This window comes from Lupinus angustifolius, chromosome LG05 (genome assembly GCF_001865875.1).
Source record: "Lupinus angustifolius cultivar Tanjil chromosome LG05, LupAngTanjil_v1.0, whole genome shotgun sequence".
NCBI classification, from domain to species: domain Eukaryota; kingdom Viridiplantae; phylum Streptophyta; class Magnoliopsida; order Fabales; family Fabaceae; genus Lupinus; species Lupinus angustifolius.
In genome coordinates, this window is record NC_032013.1 from 25,578,118 (window position 1) to 25,589,270 (window position 11,153).

Below are 11,153 nucleotides of genomic sequence, written 5' to 3' on the forward strand. Positions count from 1 at the left end.
GCTTAGAGATGAAGTTAACCAAAGCATCATGTCAAAGACTCAAGGTTTTAAATAAGTTAGAATTTTTATGTTTTAGAAGTCCTAATATGATTGTTTAGTTTTTGAGTCTAAGTTAGATGAACCTATGATGGAGATCTCACCAGAATTAAATTTGGTAAAATCAATTTTTGAGACATTTAATTCATTCATACTTATATGATATGTTCATGCATTGCATTTACATGATTTCATAAATAAAGTTGTATATTTTTATATCATACATTGCATATACATCTATCATATAGGAGGTTCATATTACAAATGAAGGAAATCATTTTTCAACTCATATAATCGATTAGATTATATTGATAATTCATTATCTGATTATTGAATTCTTATAATCAATTACGTCATGTGATAATCGATTATTCAGAGTTACAATAGCTACAAAAATATGGCTTATGGCACAGATAATCGATTGCCAATCATGATAATCGATTATTTCCATCAAACATGATCTTTTTAGGATCATGATAATCGATTACCAATCTTGATAATCGATTAGATCATTATAAAAATAGTTTTATATAAAAACCGTTTTTATTCTCAATGGTCTATAATATGAGTTTCAAAATTTTCATATTTTCTAGAAACCTTTGAGAGAAGTATTTGAGCTTAGAATTGTTAATTCTTTGTGATTTCATAAGAGAAAGGAGTACAATTTTCATATTTTTGGAAAAGTGTATTTTTGTGAAAACCATGCATTGATCATATTAAGATTTTAGAATTCTTGTGTGATTTCTGTTTTAGGTTTTAGGTCTGAGTTTACTTTCAAATTAGTATATGTAAGGTGCATCATTACTCAGATTTCATTTTACAATCATAATGAGAGATTTGATAGTTCTCAAGTGTTTGAGAATTAGGTTAAACCCTAGCTGCAATTAAGTAGAGTATTCGCTATTGCAAGATTCTTCGAAGTGGGTTGAGATTGGTGAGAGGCTAGAGCCATAGGTTGTAAGGTATCCATAGAGAGTTGAGTGATGAAATCAATAGAGGATCAGTAGAGTCCAAGAGGGAAATTCTTGAAATAAAAATTGGAAGTGTGTTTGTATGAAATACATTTAATTCTATAGTGAAGAAAAATCTCTAGAGATTAGAAGGGGAGGCTTGGACGTAGTTTGCAAGTGGACCAGTAAACGAACTAGGATAAAATCTCTTGGCGCACTTTTCTCTATTCCTTTACTCTTTACTTTCAGGTTTACGTTAAATTGTTTAGATTTCTTATCATTGCTTGAATTGTAATGTAATTTGCCTATTCAGTATAGTTTAATGCTATTTAGAAATTGAATCTAAAAACAATATTTTCGTGAAACTTTTTCACCAAGAAAATAAGATATTCAAGATATATGCTTTACGTGATAATTGATTAATTCTACGTATAATCGATTGTCTAGTGGAGATAATCGATTACCGTGAGAAGATAATCAATTCACCCCCCTCTAGGTACGTGTATACTCTGATTTTACCCCAACAATCCTCAAACGGATGGACAAACCGAAGTGGTGAATTGTACTCTTTCCATCCTTCTAAGGGCTGTAATGACAAGAAATATCAAGTCTTAGGAAGAATGCTAACCTCATGTTGAGTTTGCGTATAATAGAGCAACTCATAGTAGTACTCAAATGTCACCATTTGGCGTTATTTATGATTTTAACCCCTTAAACCCCTTGATTTGTTACCTTTACCTAACCATGCTATTTTGAAGCACAAAGAAGGGAATTCTAAAGTTGAATATGTTTAAAAGCTACATGAACAAGTCAAAGCTAGGATTGAGAAAAATAATGCAAGTGTAGCTAAGCTAGTCAACAAGGGACAAAAGACTATGGTAATTGAACCTAAAGATTAGGTTTGGGTACATATGAGAAAGGAGAGATTTCATGAGAAAAGGAAATTAAAGCTTCTCCCTAGAGGGGATGGTCCATTTCAGGTTGTAGCAAAGATTCATGATAATGCTTACAAGCTTGAGCTCCAAGTGAGTATGGTAGTATAAGTACTACATTTAATGTTGCTGAATTGTCTCCTTTTGATGTAGGTGATGGTGAACAAATTTCGAGGTCGAAATCTTTTCAAGAAGGAGGGGATGATGCAATACCCAAGGAGACCAACCTTGACAATGACAGCCTTGAAGGCATGAGTGGCCCAATGACTTGGGCAAAATTGGCACAAAATTCCCTTGGACAACTCATAGGATTGGTCCATGATGGTGAGCCAAAGTTAGCCCAAGGGAGTACCAAGATGCTCAATTGCATCATGGTCCATGGTTCTGACCGAGCCAGAGATGGACCAGGCCATGCGCATGAAACAGGCCAAGGACATGACCAATGCGCCAAATCTGACCACGGATGGGGCCAGGTGCATGAGGCACCAAGCCTGACCGAGGCACAAGCCTATGCGCAAGAGGTGCATCTGACCGAGACAAGGTGCTTGACGCATCAAGTGTGAAGTAGATCTTGCTCTTGACCTTGGCACGGCTTCGATGAAGATACCACATCACATAAGTAAGAAAAGGAAGAATACTTATGAAGACAATGAAGATAAATCTTCAAGGAAATTAGAGTCTAAGTCTATAGGTACTTTTATCCTTATACTCTATAATATAGAATTAGTACTATTTCACAAAAATGTTTTAAAATAAAATTGAAAACTACAAGTATAAATGAAAACGATTTTCAAAATACCGTGTAACATGTGACTTGACCTAAGTAACAGGTTACTGTGACTAAGTAACAGCTTACCAGAACTAAGTAACAGGTTACATGAGTGAGAAACGAGTTACCCAACAAAAACTGAACTGGGTAATCGATTACACTCTTTTGAGTAACCGATTACACATTGTAGTAAGCAGTTATTCATTTGAACAAAATACATGGGTAATCGATTACAACCTGTGAGTAACCGATTACACAATGTGGTAATCAAAATACTCAGTTGGATAAAATGTTTGGGTAAAGGATTATATCCTTTGAGTAATTGATTACACTGTGTGTTAATCAATTACTCAGTTGAATAGAATATTTGGTAATCGATTACATCAATATTGTAATCGATTATTAAGAGATATTGCACCAGATTTCATATTCAAACTGCAAAGCTTTCACCCCAAACGAAATGGTTTCATTCCAATCGAATCCTACCTTTTCATAGAGGTGTTATGGCTGATTGGAAAGCTTATTTAAAGGCATTGAAACCCATAATTGAAATGTACAACTCACATACACAACATAAACTTTTCTGAAATACTTGTTCTGCATTTTCTACAACTTGTTCTTAACTTTCAGATTAAATTTTCTGAAGTTGCTTTATGTATTGTTTCAAAAAATTTCAAACCTTCTGAGCATTATTACTAAGTGCATAAAGAGTTACACAGTTGCAAGAAAACATAGTTTCAAATCTTGTAAAGAATCCTTGTCATAGTTAAAGTTTTCTTCATTCAATTTGTTGAAATACTTTCTTCCACAAGGATGTGATAAGAAAGGGGATAGAGTCACTTGGAAAGGTTGTTTTCCAAAGAGTGACATAGGTATTAGAGAGTGAGTAAGGTACAAGGAAGTCTCGAGGTGAGAATTTGTAATTACTACTCTTAATATCTAGTAAAGAAATCTATTGTGCTGCAAGAGTACTAGATGTAACCTTTTATGGACATGAAGGTGAACCAGTATAAAATCTTTGAGTACTCTCTTCTCCTTTATCTCCTTAAATTTATTTGATATTTTTCTGCATAACTTTTTTGCTGGTACTAACTCTGTAAATTGCAGATAAATCTGTCATAGATTTAAGACAACTAATTCACCCCCCCCCCCTACTTGTTATCTCAGTCTTAGATCAAGTGTTGAGCCAAATGTTGGGCCAATCTGGCCTACCAGGATTTCTGACCGAGGCACATGCGCCTAGCGTGCCAAGTTTGGCGCTAGGCATAGCCTAATTGAGTTAGGCCTAGCCAACACTTTTAGTATGGGTAATATTTATTTTCAATAATAACTTAGCATATTATAATTTAGAGTTTATTTAATAAATCTTCCTAGAAATAATGCATACTTTGAAAAATGGCTCGTGGGACTTAAGACAAGTCTAAATGTGTAACCAACACTTTAATGCTTTGACCAACTTTTATTTTTCATGAACCAACAATATTCTCACTTTGTGTCTTGTTACTTGGTAGGTAAATAAAGACTAATAGAGTTGTTAGAGAGGAAATGCTTGTGGGAATCATGATTATGACCGAAAGGGACTTAAATGGAGTATTAATGGTGGCTTTACAACATGTTTGGACCATTGGTGCATATTTCAGTTGGACATAAATCACCAAACATCATCCTAAGTCATTACAAAGAGCTATTGGAGAAGAGATGCTTGTGGGGAACTTGAAGTGCCCGTTGGAGCCTTTATGTGCTCATTGATGGAGTTTTAACACCAACATCTAGTCGTTGGAAGCTTGGCCTTGCTGGACATTAAGGTCCTAACGACATCCTAGGCTATTTTTGCTCACAAAGAAGTTCAATTGGCCAAGGGAATGTTTACACTTGAATATGGCATCTTATGCTCATTAATTCTAGGTCGTGGGACACATAACTCTTATTTCACCATGTGTTCAATTGACGTCATTTCTAGTCTTGGAACTCGTTTGGATGAGGAATCTTATGTGCTCAACATTCATTCTTCAACTGTGGAGCTATAACTTGGAGTTAAGACAAGAATATCACCATGTGATTCATGTCTTAACCATGGCATCATTGAGGCAAGGAATCCTAGGCCAACCAACTCATCAAGTCATGGACTAACAAGCTTCAACAAGAATCCTATTCTTCTTCTTTATGTCTTTAATTCCTTGTAATAACTATGGAATTTACAATGAGGGAATTACTCTTAATGGTTTGGGTGAATATGGTTTAGTTTGTAGGACTATGTAGACAGTCATTCAAGGTTCGATAGCATCCAATGTAACCAGCCATGAATTAGTCCATTAAGTGTCTTTAGTCATGTATTTACGTGAAGGCCAAGCTTGGCCAAAGCACTATATGTAGCCATGATGTTCCAATGAAATAAACAAGTTAAGTTGAGTATAATTCATATTGAATTGAGGATTCATTCCTTGTGATAGCATTGTGCATTCTCCAAACCTTCTTGGTTAAACCAAGATTAAAAGTTCTTATCCAGAACCAAGTTCTTGGGGCGAGCATTACCTTGGCTTATCAACACCTCAAATGTTGTGGCACCTTATCACCTCAAATCTAATCCATATTCTTTTATCTTATGTAATCAATTTCATTGCTTACTCATTCATAAAAGGCTCAATTCAATCGTGAGCTTGGCCAACACCAACCATGATAGTTCATGCATAAGAACCTTCCTAAAAAGGTTCAAATCAGTTTGGTCTCTAATGCGTTGAAGATTGAGATAGAAAAAATTCGGGATTAGGGTTGTGTTGTTGCACTTTTGAAGGCTTGATATGGAAGAGTGAGAGGAGAGAGAAGATGATAGATTTTTATTTTTAATTTTCAGATTAGTAACTTACCAAAATATCTTTGTCACCACTATTCATTTCAACCTAACATTAAGAGTGTATATTGTCCAACTTTTATGGTACACAATGTTAATATGTACCGAACTAAAAAAGAATGTTATATATGTTAGCAAACCCTATATATATATATATATATATATATATATATATATATATATATATATATATATATATATATATATATATATATATATATATATATATATATATATATATATATATATATATATATATATATATATATATATATATATATATATGTGTGTGTGTGTGTTTGGTTGAAACTTGAATTTATGTTCCTTTTACATTAAAAATTACGTTCACTTATAGTACTCATGTGTGTTCGCCTAATAGATAGAGCTTTAGTCCATTAAGTATAAGGTCTAGTGTTCAATTCTTGTATTTATGTGTATGTAAAAAATTATTATAAGGCATTTTCTTTAATGTATTCTATATTTTTGTGAACACTCAATTTTGTCTGACCTAATTATGATATAAAATTTTCATAAAGAATATTTTTTTATGTCCTAAAATTAACTTTATCTCCTCCCGTTCTTATTAAACCAAAGTATGAAAATTTTAAGTTATCAACAATTTTTTATTTTCATAAAATATGTTTAGCCAAATGTTTCAATTGTTTTCGCTTACCATGCATAAGAGCTGGTAGAAGTGTTTAGTTGTAGAGTTTTAATGGCAAAAGAAAAACAAAAGGTGAAAATTTATTGTGAAAATCATGAATGGAGAGGAAAGCCAAAAAGAATGAAAAGAATGTGAAGGGGCACATTATATTAAAGAATGAAAAGTTAAGATCACGAGAAGTAAAAGAAGAAAGAGAGACGAGTGAAACGGGAAAATAAAAGGCCATGTAGAGGACATAATGCAGGGAGAAAGGGGACTCTCCTCCTATCTTACCCGTCAATCTGTCTTCCCTCACACACCCAAAAAAACTGGAGTAAAATAAGGAAAACCAAGTGGACATGGGTACATGTTAAGAGCAAGCTTCTCTTTCCCAAAAAAGGATTTCTCATTTCTTCATTTCTCTCCCCACGTTTCAGGCTTCACGCTCCAACCCCAATTCCAATCTCTATCCAAAACCCCATCATCTTATTCGTACACCTCCTTATAATTTCCCACTCACCAAATACAGATCACATCCTCATCAACATAAACAAATAAAAAACACATCAATACTATTATATTCACAAACCCATAGTAGCAAAACAACACAAGATGTGATGCCTTCTTAGAAAAGTAGTCCAAGTAGGCATGGTGAAGTGTTTACATTTCTGATCTCATCCAAGATAATCAAACACAAAAAGCAATGCTATCTTTGATATCTTCTCCCCTTGTTCCAAATCAAGACCACTTCTCTAGTTCAACACAAACACTCTTTATCTTTTTTTATTCACCAACCTAATCACCCATACATAAATCTTGAAACACAATAACCCTCCCACTCCTTTATTTTCTAACACAATTCTTACAATATTTGAACATTGTGCTCTTTTGTACGTAATTGACTAAGGCCATTGTTCTCACATTAAGGCAATTCATTCACTTCCCCAACAAGTCCAATAGCTACTTCTTGGAGGTTTGCTAGTGTTGCACTAGACTACGACCGCAGAGCCTTCAACCACCGGGGAGTTCCATTGTTATCGGAGTATAGGAAGAGTGAAGAGTCACAAGTGAGACATCATATCTTGAACCAAAACCTTAAGACATTAGTTCAATGAATCTTTTTTACTTATAAACTCTTTCACTCCTCCCCACATATCCAATGTTAGACTTAACACTTGAATAAACTCAACAATCTCTCTGTCAAGTGTGGGTACCACACAATTCCCGGTTTGCTACCCCTTAAGTCCACCATGTCCCATCCGAACCATCAACTCTGATACCACTTGTTGGACCAGACTATGACCAGGGAGCCTCCAACCACCGGGGAGTTCCATTGTTATAGGATATGGGAAAGTGAATAGTCACAAGTGAGACACAACGTCTTGAATCAAAACATTAAGGCATTAGTTTCATGAGACTTTTCTATTTATAAACTCTTTCACTTATCCTCGCATATCCAATGTGGGACTTCACACTTGAATAAACCCAATAGACTATGTTAAGGTTCCATCTCAAAACCAATTGACAATGAGAGGAGTAGCCCAACAGATATTTAAACCATTCCCGAGACAATGAGGTAGGCGATGTGAGACTTACGTTCCAACATGTCCCCTCCACATAAGCTTGATAGACCAGGCGAATGGTTACCTTTGACCCATAATTAAAGGGCATCTTTTGGCCCATGACAACTGCAAAGAAGTTGGACTCTGGCTCTAATACCAAACAATTGGAAAAAACAATCAATCAAATAGTAAAAGAGTATTGATAAAAGAGAATAATACAATGGATTTGGTAATGTGGTTCGGTCAATTGTGCCTATGTCCTCAGGAGCGTTGAAAGGCTACCACTATGTATTATTAGAGAATAAAGATTTGTGTTTTGACCATTCTTATCCTTATTACATTAGGTTTACATAACATAAATATATAGCCATCTACCCCAACCCTTTTAAATTAGTCGAAGCCCATAACTTGTATTGCTGTTATCTAGAGAATATGAGTCATTTCACAATAATCTCCACCTTGGTGAATATCATCAAACTTCATCTTTTTCTAATGGGTTGGAGCACTCCACAGTCGACCAATAGTGAATGTTCAGCAAGCTCAGGCAATGCCTAAACTTGTCCACGGTAACTTGCTTGGTTAATATATTAGCTGCATTTTTTGAAGTGTGAACCTTATGCAATAGTATCTGCCCACAAGCTACAAACTCCCTAGTGTTGTGAAATCTCACATCAATATGTTTGGTCCTAGCATGATACATCTGGTTCTTTCCTAAGAAGATAGCACTCTGATTGTCAATGCAGCGAAACTCCACCTTGCTCAATGTTTATCTCATTTACCAACCCCATAAGCCACATGAATTCTTTAGATGCTTCACCAGCTGCCATGTACTCTACTTCAGTTGTGGACATAGCAACAACAAACTGAATTGATGATCTCCACATAATTGGTCCACCTGCAAGGATGAAGACAAACCCTGTTGTGGAACTTCTATCATCCAAGTCTCCTGCATAGTCCGAATCAACATAACCAATAATTGAAGGCTTACTCTGTTGGCTGCCAAACACGATACCGAAACTTGTAGTCCCCTTCAAATATCTGAAAATCTATTTGACTACTTCCCAAATGTTGCTTCCCTGGTTTCGACATGTACTTTCATACTTGACTAACTACTTGTGTCAAGTCCGGTCTAGTACAAATCATAGCATACATTAAGCAACCCACTACACTGGCATATGGAACCTTTGACATGTACTTCTTCTCTTCATCTGCTCATATCAAATCTCTCAAAGATATTTTCATCAACTTCACCATTGTATACAGATAGTAGATCAACTTCACCATTGTAACCAAAGTCATCTTTCTGTGAAACACTTGCAGATCCAGATACTCCATCTTTCCCCACCGACTTTCTAGGACTCCATTCATTAGGACAATTCTTTTCGTAATGCTCAGTCTATTTGCACTTATAGCATTCTACTGGTGTTCTGCCCCAGGAATTTGGTCTTTTCCCTTTGGCAGGACCTCCTCTGCCTTTCTTCTCCCACGCGCTTGGCAACTTTTCACATACAGACCATTACCCTGAGACTTTTCTCCTACATTCTATCTCCGTTGAGTGTGAGACAAAAGTGTAGATGTGATCTTATCTAGTTTGATTGAGTCTTTCCCATACGTCAATATTTTTACCAAGTGTTCATGGGAATTTGGCAAAGAACACAGTAATATTATTGTTTTGTCCTCATCTTCAACCTTCACATCAAGTTTCTACAAGTCATTGATCACTTGATTAAAAGTGTTGAGATGTTGTTACAAATCAACACCTTCTTGCATCTTCAGGTCATAGAGTCTCTATTTAAATACAACTTATTTGTCAGAGACTTGGACATGAACCATTTCTCTAATGTCTCCCAAACCTCTGTTGGTAAAGTCAAATCCATAACATGATACATCACCTCATCTGATAGACAGAGACGTATGGTTCCCACGGCCTTCTCCTTCAGCTCTTCTCAATCAAGTTGATCCATACCATCTACTTTATTCTAACGCAGCGCTTTTGATAGACCTTGTTGAGCCAACATATCTGTAACCCTCCTTTGCCACAATCTGAAATGACAAGTTCCATTGAACTTCCCACCTCGAGTTTGGCACCTAAGTTAAGAGCAATCTGATACCAATTGTTTATACAGTGGAAGCGGTTGTTGCACAACGTTGGTCACATGCAATCAAATAAAGAGCATATAATTGTTAGGTATCAGTGGCTAAAATACACCTAGAAGGGGGGTTGAATAGGTGTAGCGGTCAGAGTATCCGCTTTTCGCAAACAACAAATAATGTTGAAATAACCCCAGATTAATCGATAAACAGAGAAAGAATAATCGATTAACGCAAGCAATTTAATCGATTAAAATAGCTCATATTACACAAACAGATTCTGTTTCTTGCACGACAATCAACTAAGATCGAAGCAAATATACAGAGCTAACAGATATATCAGAGTTACACTAGTACAGTATAGAAACATATTATTACAATTAAAACAACTATACAAAGTAATCGATTAAAGCAATAAAGAGAGAGAGAGAGAGAAAGAAAAAGCCTGCAACAAGGTTTTTATATTGGTTCGTTTGCGGGTCTACTTGCAAACTACATCCAGGCCTCCCGGCTGATATGAGAGATTTTTCTTCACTATAATGGAAATAACGTTTTACAAGCAATTCTTCCAATTACAACACTTAGACTGTTACTTGAAACTAAAGAACCGTATCTCTTGGTTTGACTCCCTTCCTACCGCCCAAGAAAACCTTTCTTGCGGTGTAGCCCCAGCCAAGAACCTATTCTTTCTATCAAGATCTCTAAGCTAATGAAGATACAACACAATCTCGTTGGTGGTAAGACACCTTGAGATTCCCAAAGTTACAACACTTTTTACAACAAAAACATAGAGTAATCTATACTAAAGAACCTTATCCCTTGGTTTGACTCCCTTCCTACGGCCCAAGAAAACCTTTCTTGCGGTGTAGCCCCAACCAAGAACCTATTCTTTCTATCAAGAACTCTAAGCTAATGAATATACAACACAATCTCGTTGGTGGTAAGACACCTTGAGATTCCCAAAGTTACAACAATTTTTACAACAAAAACATAGAGTAATCTGAAGCAATTACAATGCTCAAATTTAACAACTAAGACCTTACTCTAAAACTCTAACACAAGTCTCATATAACATGACAATGTATTAGTTGAAAACAGATTTTATAACATGATAATGCCTTAAACATTAATGAATGCATGAACATGTGAGATGAAATGATGAGAAATTAAACATGAAATGCTCTCAATCCTAAAGCATAGAATTCTATTTTTTCTAATCTCACAAATGCAATGTCATATAGATGCAGCAATTAACACGAAATATGCTCTAACTCTTTTAAAATCTAACATGCAAGTTATGGCTTAAGTTCTGAAAACGCAGT